At 44.5% G+C, this 18,464-nt stretch overlaps 1 long non-coding RNA gene across 1 annotated transcript in view; it reads right to left on the reverse strand.

Annotated features, from left to right (window-relative positions):
* Positions 1-16,014, reverse strand: part of LOC135913883 (uncharacterized) — a 33,644-nt gene extending 17,630 nt beyond the window's left edge. The window contains exons 1-4 of the long non-coding RNA XR_010568138.1: positions 15,660-16,014; positions 14,572-14,676; positions 6,400-6,544; positions 1,569-1,970 (exon numbers count right to left, since the gene is read on the reverse strand). This is a non-coding gene — a long non-coding RNA (uncharacterized lncRNA). The remainder of the gene's footprint in view (positions 1-1,568; positions 1,971-6,399; positions 6,545-14,571; positions 14,677-15,659) is intronic.
* Positions 16,015-18,464: the final 2,450 nt, after the last annotated feature.

Here is an 18,464-nt window from a genome sequence, read left to right on the forward strand (position 1 = left end):
ATCTTCGTTTTTTTTGTCACAGCAACGAGCTCGGTACCAGATTCCTTGTTTTCTGTTGGTCTCGAGGAGGCGGCTGCGTTTTTAGCTGTGGACAACGTTTGGCCCTCTACATCTGGTAGCTCTGCTTTAGCAGTGGATGACATCCTGTTGGCTGGGTAACTTGTCTTGCCGCTGTTATTTTTCTGTGGAGACCATGCACTGGCCGGGTCATTAGGTGCACGGGCACCTTCAATGTTTCCCAAATACCACACCATACAGGGGGTCTCGCATATATTTAACTCGCGCAACGCCTGTAAAGAATGGACTGTAAGTATACTATCACTTCCGGTAAGTAGCGAATTGTGCGGTCCAGCAAGAACACTAGTTTTTCTTCCTGTCATTTTGTCCTCGGGTACCAAAGAGTCCCATGACCATGGTATTGCAGCTAGCGTCTCTTAAGACAGACACCGGTAGTGATTCGAGGAATCCTCTTCCCACTGGCAGATTTACACTGTCACATCTGGGGCCTTGTCACATTAATGTCTTGTTGAATATTGGGATTGTTTCGTTCTTTGGAGAACTTCTCTCCACCTAGATTGCTCAGGTTTTGTGCTTCTATAAAACAAATGGCACTCTTCGACAACGTAGCGAGATTCTTACAATTCCTTTCTTGCAGGAACATTTGCAGCGACGCAGAACATCTCAAAAACTGTTCAGCAATCATGGTGTCCCTGAGGGAGACGAAGGTTCTCTAAATATGGGACAGTTCAAGCCAGTGCTCAAAGTAGCCCGAAGTAGCCCGTTTCGAAACTTTTCTCGGTATCCCTCAGCGGTGCGCCGAAACCACTGAAAGAGAGTAGCCTTCAGCTGTTCGTAGTCTAGGGCTGTATTCGAATCAAGCCGTCCTATGACCGTCAACGTTCTCCTGTCAGGCAGAGATTGAGAGAGAGTGCCCATTTTGCAGGGGGTCATCCTTGACTTGTTGCCACTCTCTCAACACGTTGCAAGTAGGAATCTAAATCATCCCGGGCTTCGTTAAACGGGGGGATCAACTTATGGGGACTGAATAGCTCAAGAGCCGCCCTGGTAACCAACTGTTCCGTAGTTCTGTCCTGTCACTCAGTGCACTTTGTGTGCCATCAGTCTTTTCCTGGAGCTCAATCTTGAGCTTAAACACTCGTTCTTCCGCTTCTAATCGTAGACGCTCTTGTTCTGCCTGCGCTTTCGTGTCTTCCCGATGTTGGGCGCGCTGGTCGCGTTCCCTCACGATTTCTGTATCAAACCAACGCTGTAACTCCGCTCCTGCCATTCCTAGCTCTTTCTCTATGACGTACAACCTCTCGATCTCTATCGCCCCTCCTGTGCGTTTGATAATCCTGGCAGGCTCACCAAAATTGTGATAGGATCATGTGGGCGCAGGCCTCAAACACACAATGAACACAGACAGGCTTTAATGACACGGGGACAGGACTAGGGTAACGTACACGATAACAGACACGGTTCACTTTATGAGTGTCTGTTGCTTAGGTAGTCAAGCACGGTGTCAATGTAGGAAGGCGTCTGATTACATTTCAGTATCACACACTCACGGCACGAAGAGACGCAACGATGAATCTGGAGCAGCAGGTGGCGCAGGGGCTGGAGGCCGAGGCGGATGCCCGGCACACGACAGGCCGCTCGCATGACAGCTGAGTCGGGACGTCTGCCCACCACAGGCTAGTCCGTTTGGAAAGCTTAGCTGCACCAGAACACGCCGGCTTCGGATGCTTGCCCAGCAGTGGAGCAGGGCCGGTTGACGCCCAAGGACAGCCCGGCCTGTTCCGCCAGCACATCCAGGAACATCGGCCTTGGGTAGACGAACTGCTCGGCTCGTTCGGCACAGAAGGCCCGCTCGGGCAGGCTCAGGCAGTTCCGCATGGCTGCCGCCTCAGACCAGAACCGGCCCTTTTCTTCCTCCTCGTCGCCGACCCACAGCAGTCATGTGCCTTTGGCTGCGCCATTCAAATAGTCCAAACTACCATCACAAAGTTATAAAAACCAAGGTAGATTTCAAGATAAGCAAACTCACAAAAAGAGGAGGTCCTGGCCATGCGAAGACCATATAGTCTTTCAAGGTAGGTGCCAGCAGCAGCTAAATTTCTTGCAGAAGCTAAATATAGCAGAAGCGGTATTTTTAGTAGATCACTTTTGCAAGGTATTGTACAATTTGGCACCCGACATGTTGGGCAGCTACGGGCAACAGCGATTCTTGCACATATCGTAGCAAACACTGTTACACATAGACATTGACGCGTCCAAAGCTTAGTCACACAAAATATCGCGAAACATATGACAAAAAATAAATCAACTGGCAATACTGCCCAATGCCTTCCGCTTGATTATGTGCCACTATTTCTTCCACCGTTTCTGGCTGGCTTACCCCGTACTGATAATGCGGGTGGAGATCACTATGACCACTGACGAAGTGTGATTAGAAACGGCATCACAAAAGGCATTGTAACAAAACTGCATCCCTGAACTCGTTAATAAAGAAAATACCTATAGCGCAAAAAAACATTTGGCGCAGCACGAAGCATGGCGTAGCGCGCCGGTCTGCACAGAGCACAGCAAGCTGACAACTCGCCGCGCACTTGTGAGCATGCATGTTATTAAGGTCACGTGCGCCTTCTTGTGCTCATCGCCCTTTTTCAAGGGGTCAGAGGAACACTCAGCCAAGATTATCAATGAGATTGCAGCCGGACGTGAACAGTAGGCAAGAGTGGCGTAGAATGAGGGAGAATTTGCTACAAACTTGCGATCTTGCCACTTTTTGGCAATATTGCAGTTGCGCACAAAGTATGGAAACCTTCGGGCGATGACTTTTTCCCTACATTTTCGCAGTCAAGATTTCGAGTTATCGAGAGCACCTTGCCAAAGCATTTCGGGATAAGAAGTTAAATATCCATTGAGTTAGCACTGCGCCAGGAAAAAAATTTGACTTGATTGATGATATTTCGAGATATCAGAGCCCCACTGAAGCATTCCTTGTAATCATATCGTGACTTTAGCATGTAAAGCTCAAGGATTTATATTTTTTTAATACATATACTATATTCATAAGAAAAACTGTTTACAGAAAATAAGCTGACAGCAGCTAAATTTACAATAATTTCATACTTTCCAAAACATAAATTGTCAGATGTTTTGAGCAACGATCTACTAATGTCAAGATTACTCCCACTAGGTTTAAATGGCCTATTCTGCCTTACCTTCTTTACTTTTAACCAGAATTATAGGGGCAGTGTACATCCATGCTGCTGAATACAGCTAAAAAAGATTTATGCCATTCCTTCAAGAAGTGCATGGTATTGTTTCAAGCAACAGCACAAGTGTGCCTTGTGATCATTAGCCTATGCAAATGGACTTCAAACTTCTTGATGACACAGACCTCTGTACAGGTTTACTAGTCATTGTGGGTCTCCTTTCATCAGTTTTTGCCCACAAAATCATGCAGATTAAAACATTAACCCGAGTTTGAACCTGTTAATGCATTGTTTCATAAGGATGAAATTGTGGTCACTGACCAAGCCAAGGCGAAAAAAACTCAGATTCCAGAGCAGAGACAGATTTCTGGGTTACACCATGGCAAGTAAGCTCGTGGGCCTTTTTTTTCCTTCTGAAGGAGCTGACTGACGGCACGTTCTACGGTGCAGGTTACTTTTGCCAGGATCAGGTAAAGCATTCTGCAGTGTTAAATTCCCGCCTTTGCACAAAATGGCAGTTTCAGATTTAGTGGGCTTGCACAAGCTGAAGATAACTTCTTGGTTTGAATGGGCTGTTTTGATGCTAGTATGTCAAACTTGCTTGCGACTGTTCATACAGGTGGTCCCTTAGCATTGCCATGAAGTTGATATGGAGCTGTATCACCTGAAAGGCTTGAACAATGGCCTGATCTAGTCGGCGCCGTGTGAAGAATGCGACAGTTTTGAAGCCCTCGATTTTCTGTCAGCATTCTTGAGCTCCTGACTCAAGTAATTTCTTCCTAGCTGGCCGAATTATCTTGAGGCCACACACTGACACTACCGACGTTTTCAAGCACAAACTTTTCGGTACAAAGTTTTTTGCTTTGCTAGTCTGGTCGAAGGAAAGGTGGCACATACACGTGGCTATTCTGGACGTGACTAAGAGAAACCAGTGAGCCTTGCTTAGCACGTCTTGTCCACAAGTTCTGTAGGAGATGTTGTCAAGGGTTTGACTAAAATTGATCTAGACTAGTGACATGATAAAGTTGTGGTCATTGACCAAGCGACTATCATCATATTACCAGTGAGATCAATTTTCTATGTCTTTGACTAACTCCTATAAAACTATGGACAAGACGTAAGCAAATTGGCCAGTTCGTCTCACTAATATCTAGAATAGCTACCTGTAAGCACCACCTACCCTTCAACCACACTTGCAAAGCAAAAAAAACCTCCTCCTGAAAAGTCTGCATATGAAGACATCGGTAGCATCAGCATGGGGCCTCAAGATAATTCAGCAAGCCAAGAAATTACTGACAGCACGAGTACAAGCATGCCAACAAAAAATCAGTGGCTTGAAAGATGGTGCATTCTTCGCAAAGCCCTAACTACAGCAGATCATTGTTCAGGAGTTCCCGAATGCACAATTCTACGCCAACTTCACGTCGACTCTAGAGAAGCACCTCTGCATAGTTGCAAGAAAAAAAAAGCTAGATGCCTCAGGAGAAATGATCCCACTCAAGCGGCCGAAGTAGTGGCGCGAAATAGTGGTGCGGAATAGTGCGGCCGCGGCCGAAGTAGAGGTGCCACACGCCGCGAAGACGTCATGGCCGCGTCACGGTAGCGCCTCCCTAACAGGGGAAGGCTACAGTAACTGTTCTGCAGGCATTCGCAACAAAGTTTCTTCACTCACTCACTCAAGCCATGGAAGTTATGTTTACCTTCATCGTCATCATCATCAGCCTGGTTACGCCCACTGCAGGGCAAAGGCCTCTCCCATACTTTTCTAACTACCCCGGTCATGTACTAATTGTGGCCATGTTGTCCCTGCAAACTTCTTAATTTCATCCACCCACCTAACTTTCTGCCGTCCCCTGCTATGCTTCCCTTCCCTTGGAATCCAGTTCGCAACCCTTAATGACCATTGGTTATTGTCCCTCCTCATTACATGTCCTGCATATGCCCATTTCTTTTTCTTGATTTCAACTAAGATGTCATTAACTCGCGTTTGTTCCCTCACCCAATCTGCTCTTTTCTGTTCCCTTAACGTTACTCCTATCATTCTTCTTTCCATGCTTGTCCATGCATGTTTACCTTGTCTTGCTACAACTACTCTAAACCTAAGACTGCTGTTTTGAACAAGGCACAAAGATCAACACTGGTGCCTCGCCCAACACAAGTCATCTGTGCCGTGGAAGGTGAGGTCAGTCAGCGCTCTTCCGTAAATGAGGCCCACACCTGTGCTGTCAGTGTGCTGTACAAATTGCAGAAGCACAGCCTACAAGCTTGTCTGCCTTAGTGTGAACGAGGAAGCCGCATGGGCTCCAAAACCCATCGAACCAAAGAACCAAAGCCAACGAGTCAAGTTTGTTTTGTGCTGAGAACAGTTGCCTCATGCTGGCTTTTGAAAAGTGAAAATGAATGAGTGAAATAATGAAAAGGCCTGCATCACTATCTGTGAAAAAAGAAAGCATGCAACAAAGCACGTGCAGTACACAGGTGCAGTGCCCATCACATACCATTTTGTGCAGTAGATGCTAGATCGGCTAAACCGGCCAATGTGTAAATGACTGGCTGCGTGACCAAGGAAACTGGATGCGTGGGTCAATTAGCAGTGGAAGTGCACTGCTCTCGGTGCACATGCACCTGTGTTCGAATGCTGCTTGATTGTGGCAAAATATAAAGACAAGTACACTGGAGAGATATCTGAGGCTTTCCTTGTATGCATGACAAGGAACCTAGCACTAGCTTCCCATGCAGAGGATTACTAGATAGTGAGACTGCTTATTATCATTGTAAAACAAGTGCCACACTAGCCACGCCACGTGTCCTTTTGGTGTTTGTGCAAGCATGTATTCAGATTTATCTATTCACCCCCTTTCACCTTTTGCACGATATCACTGTGCGAGTAATAAAATTGAACTATTAGTAGCGCCCTGTCCCGTTGACTCCTTTCCTTCCTTGTGAATTGTGTGCTAAATAAGGCTTATTTTGGTGAAAGAGTGCTAGTTTAACGCATAACTAGCTCCATGGCAGTTTGCAATAAAGGAGTGTCAGCATCCTCTCAAAATACGTCCATGCAGAACAGTGTCAAAAGAGTGCCTTAAAGAAAGAACACGAGTGTACCTATCATAAGGCCGGCCCTTGTTTTATTTTCCTTAACATATTTTTCAATACCGATATTGAGGCACAAGCTCACCATATTATATCACCTTGTCAATGAAGCAAGGCACAGTGGTGCCCAACTGTCGCGGGACCAGCTTGGATGTGGAGATCGGCGCAGATCAGCAACATGGCATGGTCTGCTTACACTTCTTCTCCAGGTCCAGCCATACCTATAGCAGCTATAAAACAAGGGAGATCAGTGTCACCAGAGAAACAGTATAAAAAGAACAAAGCAACTTTGACGAGGCATAAATAGGAATAAAATGGAGACGTTGTGCCCACAACTAACTTCACTTTGAGCAAAAAAGCATCCCGGTTAAGAAAGATTATATGTATGAGCTATCCTTGTGAGAAAGATTAATCGAAAGCTCTCTTTTTGCCTCGCCCCTCCCCTTATGCATGGATGGCTCTCTGGCTGAGTAAACTGGGCTTGTCCCAGGTATAGTGTAATCAAAGGTTGTCACTTGGTGGGCCAATCCCAATACCATTGCATGACTTGTACAATAATTTTAATGTGTATTGTAATGCTGGCCATCCTGCAGGCACTGCAACATTATAGCATCTATAAGGCTAACGATATTACCTGATAAGGTTAACTAATAAGTGTCCCCAGAAGCATAACTGGGCGTGTGTACCCGGAGGCCATTATTAACTATTGATAACCATCCTTATATCGCTTCAACCTAATTTACATCAACATAGTACAAGCTTTCAGCATCTTTTTTTTTTTTTTTTATTGCGATGAAGGCTTGCCCTTAAGGCATAATTGTTGGAGCGTATATGTGTATTATATGTGTGCTGTGAGGCCTGTGTTGTGTATGAATTGAAGCAGTGTTTTGTGAAATCTGTTATCATGTATCCAGCGGTCATAGCTGGTTGTCACACTGTAGCGGAGGCCGGCTTGCAGTAGGTGACGCGAGCGTTCCGAACTTAAACCCGTACATGTCCATATTAGGTGGTATGCATCTGATTCCACCACAGGAACGGAGCAGTATGGACACGTAGCACCCAGTGGTAAATGCGACCAGTTCCACCTTGAGACAACAGCCGGTGTAAGGGCCACCCCGGCCCGAAGCCTCCTAAGCACAACTTCCTCCGCCCTAGTAAGGTGAAGGGGGAGGGAGCAGACACACGGTGGGATAAGAGCGCGTGTGTCCTGCCGGAGAACATTTTTACGGGCTCGCAGCGAGTTACGGGGTTGGGGTGGGAGGGGAATAGGTGGAGGATCAGGATTAGGAGGGCAGTGTGCCTGCTGGTCAGCAGCAATGTTGTGAGGGTTCGCTGAATGGCCTTGAATCCAGTGTACCTTGACGCAAGTAGCTGTCTTACTATTCATAGTGTGTATTCTCTCGCAGATTTCCATCGCCTTATCGACCTTCTTGAGTTCCTGCATAGCCGCTAAAGAATCCGTGAAGATGTCTAGTTGCTTGATGGTAGGCAGCTTTGTGCATCTGCACAAGCTTAATGCACACAGACAGCATAAAGAATACTACAATAACTTCCTATCCAGTTCAGCCTTTAAAACAAACAGTGGCAAGTTACGTACCATGTTTTGAACAAGCGAAATCATTCTGGAATCGCACACGTCTTTTCAATACATACAAAAATCACCAGGGCTATGAATTGCATATGAGCATTTTGTAAACAGAAAACACCAACCACAACAGTTGAAGCTTGGGAAAATTAGCAAGAGTTCATTTTGATGGTGCTCGCAATTAAAGTGGATGAGCGCTCTGCTCTTTCGATCTCTGTCTGATTGTTATTTTTCCTCGATGTGTGCGCCACTGTGAACCACATCTGCCTGTCCCTTATATCTTTAGTGTGTAGGCACTGTGAATAGAACTGAAAGGAACATAAAGACCAGATGATGCTACGTTGGATAGAATGAGCAAGAAACATACCTTCTAATGCAGTACATCTTGATGAAACAGTTTTCTACCAACATCCTATACCTGCCACTGCACTGAAAAGGGCTTATTCGATTTGCTGTGCAAAAAATTAAGCAAGTTTGTTTTACAGAAGATTGCATTTCTTCCAATTATTTCGACAAACTGGTGGTTATCGAGTATTGTGGAAAGGTGGCATTAATGAAAACCACCCTAATTATTGTGTAAAAAATAATCATACAGTCGACTCCAGAGATCAAGCTAGGTACAAGTATGCAGCAGTCAGAATGGTGAACTGGTCTTTCCACGACTGTTGAGGTAAAAACATGTGCTGAAACTTTCCCGACACACTCAACACGTTTTGGAGAAAACAGCATATCAGAATTAAAAATGTTAAAAAGCAAACATTTAGAGTTATATAGTGCTTTTTTGCTGTATTGGTTTGCCACTCCTCCAGTATGATTGAGCTTACTGCTGAGCATAATAAATAGATCCTCGTTATGGATTTTCAGGGAATGATTACAACGAGCAGCAAGTGATGTGATATCTCCGAGCGCCTGAGGACAGTGCTGGCGACTATATAACACAAACTGCTGACATGCAACACAACTTTCGGGTAGTGTCATCTCATGCCACATGATTTAGGCAAAACTTTAAAGGGTACTGCAAAGAAAAATAATTATTTGAGCTGCATTAGTAAATTACTCTACCACAATACCAAAAAACTATAGTTACCAAGAGAGGAAGCTTCATATGCCAGAAAAGACATAATGAATGATGGACAGTGAAACCACAATAAAGTTCCCGCACCAGCTTGCCGTGATGCCTTGAATTTTGACACAACCTGCTAGGGGTCAGATTAGTTTGGCTTTGGCAAATATCGACAACATTGCATTCTAAGCGAGCCAGAAACAGAACTTAGCAAGTTTTAAGCGAGTGAATTGAACCGCAATTGCCAAAGTACAAGAAAATACTTTGGAATGCATGATGTGTCCCTAACATGCCGGCATGCGAAATCCTGACACCAAACTTGAAAAACTGTATTTTGACCGTCATTTTCTCTCCTTATAATTAAACTCTCATTACAAAATTTATTACAGAAAGCGTCAGCAGAGAATACTTTATCCATCTAATATGATTTAGTGTTTCTCTTTAGCATTCCTTTAAAGCGAAAACTGCAAGCTTGTTTACCGAGCCATGTGACCCTATTCATCCTATACGCATTCAAGCCGTGCACTTATCCTTGGCCTCATCTAAAGTGCCTTTGTATTCCATGCAACATAAAACTGAATAACAGGAGTCGCTGTAAAGGGACAAAAAATGCAATGCTCCGTGTATGATGCAAAAGCCGAGCTTGAAATAGACTGACAACAGATTTCTAAGGAACTGAGTCATTTGTGGCACAATTAAATGCTCATTCTCGGAAGTATTTATACATGCAGCAGTTCCAAAATTATGTAGCAATTTTGTAAGCAGAATTTTTGAATCAGAATTGCCCCCCCAAAAATAGGAGCCCTTACGCCAGCAACACTGAGAAGTGAGAGCAATGCGCATAGCCAACTTCAGTAGTTGCGAAAGCAAAATGACGGGTGGCTTTCGCAGGAATGAGTTCAATTTTAATTAAACATTTGCAAAGACCCCTTCGGAAAATTAAACGCTACCATAATACGCTGCTGCATCTGTGGTGCCCTATTTTGGCCAGGTATGCAAGTTCTCGAGGTTCAATTCTTCTTGGGTAAGTTGGTGCTTACTTAACATGTTGCTGTCTAGCGCTAAAAGCTCGAAAGAAGACTGTGAGAGGGAAAAGGAAAGACGAGCGTTACACCTACAACTGTTTATTCCAAAAAACAGAGCATCCCATATATACACAAAAATGCACAAGCGCAAACGCATAAAGCAAGCAAAGGACGTCAGTCAGCCGAAGGCAGTGTTATCAATTTTTATATGCTTAGCAATCTGAATTCAGAATCATAAAGCGTAACAGAAGCTTGACTCACGCGAACTAGACAAGTGGTATGGATATGAAAGGCCTCTAACAGTTCACGTGCAGTTTTGTTTTTGCTTCTGCCTAGGATTCTGACGTTAAAAAACAGTGGTCCAAAGTCGGTACAAGACCTGCAATGCGCAGACATGTGCACAGTCGTATCGTTCTTTAAAATATTTGCGTGCTCTCTTATTCGGTCGTTGATGCAACACCCAGTTTAGCACTTGCCACAGCTGAGCGGAATCGGGTAAACCACTCCAATGGAGCAATGCATGTAATGCTTAATGTGCTCTACTGTACACCCATTCGTAGTGCCACCCGTGATTCGGGGGCAGAGACGGGCCAGCTTGTTTGGGATGGAGAAGAGCACAGGTACTCCATACCTGTATGCCACTTTCTTGAGATTGTGGCTAACCCGGTGAAAGTACATCTTGTACCTTCACAGATTAAGGCCAGGAAAGTTTCTGGCCTTATTGGAAGGCTATCTCAAATGTACTTTTATTCTTTTTGACAATCAACTGTACTCGCGTAGCGCCTCTGCTACGTGACCTATTTCTTTCTGAAATGGATATAACCCTCGACAACTGTTTTAAGAACGTGCACTTGACAAAAGTTTTTAGATATGTAGACGATTTTTTAGTCCTCTTGGACAAATAGTGTTCTTCAACTGACAATGATGAAATCAGCGCGGTTTTAAGGATTTTTAAATTTCATGGCAAGGGCCAGTGTTTTACCCATGAGATTCCGGTGGAGAACGTGCTGCAGTTGTTAGATTTAAATTTGACGTTTTTAAAGGAACATGCTTGTTGGTACTACTCCCCACGCTCTCAAAAAAAGAGCTGTTCCCATACGATTCCGCCCTCTCAAAAATTGTAAAACGAGGGATCGCAACAACCTGCCTGGGAGCTGCGCTTAAAAATTGTGTGTTCATAGGATCAAGACTGAGTTCTGACAATCAGATCAAGCAGCTTTTAAAAGCCAGCTACCCTCACTAGGTGCTGATGTCAGTGGGGGAAAGTGCTCCGGCAGCTGAAAGGCAAGCCTAAGAAGGGGGACGAAGTCGAGTGTAGCGCTCGAAAAAAGGCACAAGTCGTCCTGTACCTTCACAGGGTTAGCCTCACTCTCAATAAAGTGGCTAACAGGTATGGAATATCTGTGGTATTCTCCACCCGAATAAGATGGCCCATCTCTGCCCCCAAATCACGGTTGGCGCTACAAATGGGTGTACAGTACAGCGTGTTACACATTACATGCAATGCTCCACTGAAGTGGTTCACCTGATCCTGCTCAGCTGTGGCAAGTGCTACATTGAACAAACTGGGCGTTGCGCCAACGACCGAATGAGAGAGCATACAAATATTTTAAAGAAAGGTACGACTGCGCACCTGCCTGCACATTGCAGGTCTTGTCCCAACTGTGAACCTTGGTGTTTTATGTCAGGTTCCTAGGCAGAAGCAAAAACATAACCCCATGTGAACTGTTTGAGGCCTTCCATATCCACACCACTGGTCTATCTTGTGCGAGTCAAACTTGTGTTACGCTTTACGATTCGGAATTCAGGTTGCTAAGCACATAAAAATTGATAACACTGCCTTCGGCTGACTGACGTCCTCTGCTTGTTTTAGGCGTTTGCGCAGGTGCTTTTTGTGTATATATAAGATGCTCTGTTTTTCGGAATAAATACTTGTAAGTGTAGCGCTTGTCCTTGCTTTTCCTTCGCCTCTGTCTTCCTTTTTTCGAGTTTCTTGCACTAAAAAGCAGCATGCAAGTTCTCACAGTGCCACTATGGTCTCCGAGAATGGGCCACAGCACGCACCACCCAAATTCAGAAACTGACGCCATTTTTCTACTCATAAGAACTGAAGATTTAGCTGTGATTTGCAGCAGAAAAAAGCTTCTATTAAAAAGAATGTACCACATTTCAGTATAACTAAAGAAGCCGAGTAGCCGCTTACACTTATAGGTCACATAATAGGGCATCCCATATTTTGTCATGCTTTTGCCACATGAGGGTGCCAAAGGTCATTTTTCGCTATTTGTCAAGTATCAAAAATACAAATCCTTGTCTAATGAGAAAAACAGTGCGCGTTTCAGACAACATGAGGCATGATTTATGTTCTGAATGGCTGTCTTTCCCTTTAAGAGAAAAGTGGTTTTATGGCCTAAATGGAAAAAGAAAAGAAAGCTTTGGAAGGGCTCATTATGGTAATACATCAAAATCTTAACAAGTGCCTATTCAGTCTGTACTTATCTCAGAAGCTAGCTAATGACATAGACCTCCCTTTGTACCACAATGGTGTGTCTACGCCAAAAGGGGCTAAGACTAGAATTTAGGTGGTCACACAGATTTTATTAGTCAAGTCAAAGCATGTTATGACCTTTGTTTGCCACTTCTAATAGCATGGTTGACACAACACACTATAATATTATTTTTTAAGAAAGTGTGTCTTAAGCATGGCGTGCCTAACCACTTTTAGGTGAGAAAATATTGTTTCTGGTAATTTTTAGGGAACTGGTTACACACTATTCACAGCACAAAGCGTTGTTTCCCTAAGAATGTCACAGGCAATTGCATATTTTAAGTTGACGATATTAGCATGCGTGCAATATACATAATTGCTTCAAGGGTACCACTATCTATTCAGGTGCACATAAGCCAATTGCAGCAGTCCACCTCATAACCAAGTCTCTATAAGTCATGCGTATTCGTAAGTTGACAAAATAATAAGAGGGGAAGGTGAAGCAATCGAAGAGTTGAAGCTTTATCCTGTGTCATATGCAAAAGGGCTGAGCATGCCCAGCTTTCGGTTACATTCCCACTTGCGACCACTGCAACAGGCTAACTGGCATGCGTAACCCGCAGTTTGTGGGACCACATTCTCATAACCTGCAATTTTTGTGACATCTGAAGAGATAAGCCTCAAGCTGCATGCTGCGCTGCACTCGAAAAGCATTATAAACTGGCAACATTTAAATGTTATGCTGCCTGGTTTGTTGCATGTTTCAGGAATTTACCTAATATACACATAGCTCATAGGCTCCACTTGGAGTATTGTGTGAGGTGGCAAGAAAACAAATTCTGAACTAACAAGGAGAACATTCAGCAAAACAAGTCAGACAAGAGAAGAAAAAGAAACATACTCTCATAATGGACTATGGGACTATGTATCTGGCAGCTAGCTTATAAACAAAGCAATAAGAAATGTTTTATTACTGGTAGTGCCTTAGGACATGGAATGTAAATTCCAAGCTTCATACACTTTTAAGCCACCTTTTGTGGCTTCTTGCTTTGAGGTCCCTTTCTCTGTAGTATATAGGAATAAATACCCCCTTCCCCCCCCAAAAAAAAGAACATGTAATACACAATAGTGAATACTTACAAAAATGTGATTAAGAACAGAGAGTCTGTGTGGGCACAGACCTTAGAAGTCTACATGAAAGCATAATAATAAAGGTGGGCAAAACCTCTCTGCTTTTGTTGGGCAACCTGTAGCAAGACATACAGGTTAAAGGATATGCATACCTTACAACACAGTCCCTAAAAATATCTGTCACAATACAGTGAGTAAGTACATCATGCATATCTACAATAGCCCCTAATTAAGGTTCACTCAGAGGGGGCTACCTATGTAACTTGATCGAACTGAAGGTGGGCCAAATTCTAACCATACGATTCAAGTAGACCGAAAATGGAAGTTATGAATATGACATCTACAGCAAAAGTGTTGTACATTAGGCCACACCTGCCAACCTGTGAACATTATACTTTGTAAAAATGCTGCAGACACTAAATTCTTCATTCGGGAGATAGCACACATTTTTTTAAAGCTTGCTCTCAGCACCCACATTGTTGCATACACACACACACACACATTAGTAACCATTATTTCATTTGACGTGCAGCACAAAAAGCAGCAGCGAACTTGAAACCAGAAATTGACAACATTGTTCCTTAGATTCAGAGCGTTGTCAGTGTCTTTTCTGCTACTACTTTAGGCTGCTTCAGGAATTTATCTGACCAAACTTCCCTAAAGCAAGTGCCCCTCTCGTGTTCTCGTTAAGAGATATTGTGTTCCTAATAATAAAATAGTACAAGTACCGTTACAATTAATTTTTTTACATGCATTTCAACAATGGCATGCCACCCATCTCTCAACAGGCTCTTTAAAACATCTTAACCAACACAACTTGATTCTCTTTTTAAAGTGACATTCATAAAATTGTAAAATCAGCCCCCTTTTGTAAACCCACGAAAAATTCAGGAGAGTTGCCAAGTATGCATGATACCAACAAAACCTGCAGCTCGTGTAAGTAGCGGCGACTGCTCTGTACGCACCTTGTCGCAGCATGCCCATTAGTTACCTTGCCGTGTTGTTGAGGCTGCAGAAGTGCTGCAGGTGCACATGTGGAGGTGCCTCTGGTTCACAAAATCTTGACATCCCTAAACAATAAGAAATGTTTAATTTATTGTAATCCCTGCTGAAACTGCAAGCTCGTGATATAACAAGATCAGGCTGCCTTTTGAAAAGTCTCGTGCAACCAGTTACACAAAAGTGCATCTGGTTGTGTAAATATCTGATTGTTACGGCACAGGCGGTTATATAACGCGTAAATCGAACTGCAGCAAATATGAACTTACTATGAAAAGCTTTTCACACAAACGTACATGTACATCTGTATAGAGTGAAATGTGAATTGTACGATCAAGAAAATTCCTTAGCACATGAAAAGCGTTCCAAAACCTAATTTGTTTATGCGGCGGAACAAAGCACTGTCCCAAAGGACGATGCGCTCAAAATTACAACAGACCACCTGTTTTTCAGGAGAGACAATAGAGAAAAAAGAAAGATTTTTCGATTAAAAAGAAACATTGCGGTTGTAATTTCGGCGTCTCTGCAAGATCAGAACCCTTTACAAACACATGGGACACTAATACACACACGCGGGACACTAATACACGCTGTCTGACGACACTATAAACAGAAGAATTCGCATACAAGCTAAAAATCTGGCCATGCATCGACACAACAATCGGGTGCTATCTCACCCAGCTGTTTGCTGTGAAGACGACACGTCGACGTACTACTTCTAGAAATGCCTATACCATTTCTCAATGAGAAATTATGTACACAAACAGTAACTTTCCTTGCTTGAATTTTTGTGCCGATTTAGATCAAAGAATCGCCCGCGCTAGCGTGCTTCATAGGAGAAAGCAAATAAACTATAGATAAAGCTGTTGGCAACATCAATACGTTTTAGGGCAATTTCCGTGCAACTTTGCTAAATGCACTGCGACGTGAAGAACGAACATTAGAAAAGCACACTGACCATTTTTGTTGCTCTACTAATTATCTTCTGATCCGTACAACAACGCACACCTCACGGACCATAGATTACAAGAATGCGCGCAAGCGCCGGACTTACCTTTCGAGCATCGACTGCACCGACGGTCCTTCCGGCGTGAACACCGTTGAATTGCGGATCGACTACAGCACGTAATAGCACAAGTTTCCCCAAATACTTCCGTGCACTGTGATACGACGCGAGAGTGCGAGAGGAGGAGATTCTTAAGACACAGGCTTTCCACAAGCCGGAAACGAATGCGCGAAGGTATTCGACATCGGCGCACCACACGAAATATACTGCGAGCTACATTACGCAGTCCAAGGGGTTTTGATTCTCAATGCTTACAAAATGCACCGCAATTTCTCTCGGCACGGCGTACGCACGAGTAATCACCCACATCGACCACCGTTAATACAGCGCGCACTGGCAACTAGCTACAGCTGAAGACGGGAAAATGAAATCAATGGATGGATGGATGTTATGAGCGTCCCCTTTGGAACGGGGCGGTGGCTTGCGCCACCAAGCTCTTGCTACTATGCTGCCTAATATCCTACCTAGGTTAACCAATGAAAAAAAAAAAACACTATGAACTACCACGTCCAAATTTTCTGTTACCCTATTGCGAACTGTGCTTTTGTACGTCTCCGTCCTTTGTCGTTTCCCTACTTTTCTTCCACCAATCCTCCAATCGCCTCTTACTGATGTCTATTGCGGACCTGGGGCTCTATTCTGGACACGCATGGCGGCTGCACGGCCGCCATTAGCCGCCATGTTTACTCTCTGATTGGCTGTCGAAAGGTCACGTGTTTTGAAATTTGTGCCGGGAAGCGGAAGTATTGCAAAATGCAATTTTGCGTTTTCATCAAGATGACGAAACGTGACGTGGAGCTGCAAATGTTATGGACTAATACATTTTTTTGGTCCTTGGCAGATATATTGTGATGTTAGCGCTTCAAAAAGAATGTGAGCGGTAGCGTGCAGAAGCCAGTGCAATGCATCTGCAATTGCGCGAATATGTGGTGGCGATTCAAGATATGCGCCATGCCAGCTTGCTGATTGGCTGAAGGAATATCTCATGAGGAGCGTCACAGGAAGGGCTGTTTCGTAAACGTCATTTTGACGATGCGTGACGTTGCGCAGGGCCGCCATTGCTGAGATTTTCCGCCATAATTTTTGCTGCGACGAGCCGCGCGAATTATGCTAATGGGCAGCCATATGCAATGGCAGCCGAGAGGAATGCGTATCGCCACATTTTCCCCGTCGTTTGGCGCCACGAAAATCTTTTGTTCATAACGCGTGCTCATAGTATTTGCATCGCTCTCGGGTGGTGTTGGCATTTGTGTTTTGGGCCATCGTTTTTTAAAAGAACGCGTAAATACGAAATAATATTGGTTGAATATAGCAAACTTTCAGCAATGTTGTCCACTTTTCACTGCTGCATTTGTATTGTAATCGAGATTAATGCCTTTTCGCACAATCAAAAGTTATGACAACGGCTTTTTTCTAACTTACAAAAAGAAATATACGCAAGGCGGCGCCTTGAAGTTTCCTCCCGCGGTGCGAGTAACCAGCGAAATGAACAAGAGATGGCAGCGCCGGCGCTTGCGTCGCTCTAGTGGATATCTCTGGCGCGCGCAACGCTATCGGTGATATTCGGCCGTTTCTAAGCCAGCCGAGTCGGGCTGAGTCACTTGCGTTTCACGAAATAGCGATAACGTGGCCTAGAACGTGCGCGCATCACCACTGGTAGTTCGCGTATGTTGTCTCAAGAAAGAAAACAAGCGCGTTGGCACGAACATGCGATGACTCATTCCATTTTCCAGGGACACGCATCCGAGCTACTGAAGCAGACGACGGCTTGTACGCAGCAGACGACGGAAGCGAGAAGCGTTTTCGACAGAATAATCATACGCTTTGAGATAGCTGCTTTATTTTTACTGCGGAGGAAAACTGTTTTGCTTTACCGATAACGCTACATTCAGTGCCTTCATTTCAGTTTCTTAGGCGAAACGTCAAGTTGGCGTCACGTTACGTAAGCAAAACCGGGCCACCAGCGCCATTTTGTTTGCGTCGCGCCTACGTCACGCTCCGAAGAAAATGGCGGAATGTCCAGAATAGCGCCCCAGAATAGAACCCCTGGGGCGCTATTCTGGACATTCCGCCATTTTCTTCGGTGCGTGACGTAGGCGCGACGCAAACAAAATGGCGCTGGTGGCCCGGTTTTGCTTACGTAACGTGACGCCAACTTGACGTTTCGCCTAAGAAACTAAAATGAAGGCACTGAATGTAGCGTTATCGGTAAAGCAAAACAGTTTTCCTCCGCAGTAAAAATAAAGCAGCTATCTCAAAGCGTATGATTGTTCCGTCGAAAACGCTTCGCGCTTCCGTCGTCTGCTGCGTACAAGCCATCGTCTGCTTCAATAGCTAGGATGCGTGTCCCCGGAAAATGCAATGAGTCATCGCATGTTGGCGCCAATGCCCTTGTTTTCTTGCTTGAGACAACATACGCGACCTACCAGTGGTGATGCGCGCACGTTCTAGGCCACGTTATCGCTATTTCGTGAAACGCAAGTGACTCAGCCCGACTCGGCTGGCTCAGAAACGGCCGAATATCACCGATAGCGTTGCGGGCGCCAGAGATAACCACTAGCGCGACGCAAGCGCCGGCGCTGCCATCTCTTGTTCATTTCGCTAGTTACTCGCATCGCGGGAGGAAACTTCAAGGCGCCACCTTGCGTACATTTCTTTTTATAAATTAGAAAGAGGCCGTTGTCATAACGTCTGATTGTGCGAAAAGGCATTAATCTCGATTACAATAGAAATGCAGCAGTGAAAAGTGGACAACATTGCTGAAAGTTTGCTATATTCAACCAATATTATTTC

This window comes from Dermacentor albipictus, unplaced genomic scaffold (genome assembly GCF_038994185.2).
Source record: "Dermacentor albipictus isolate Rhodes 1998 colony unplaced genomic scaffold, USDA_Dalb.pri_finalv2 scaffold_28, whole genome shotgun sequence".
NCBI lineage: Eukaryota > Metazoa > Arthropoda > Arachnida > Ixodida > Ixodidae > Dermacentor > Dermacentor albipictus.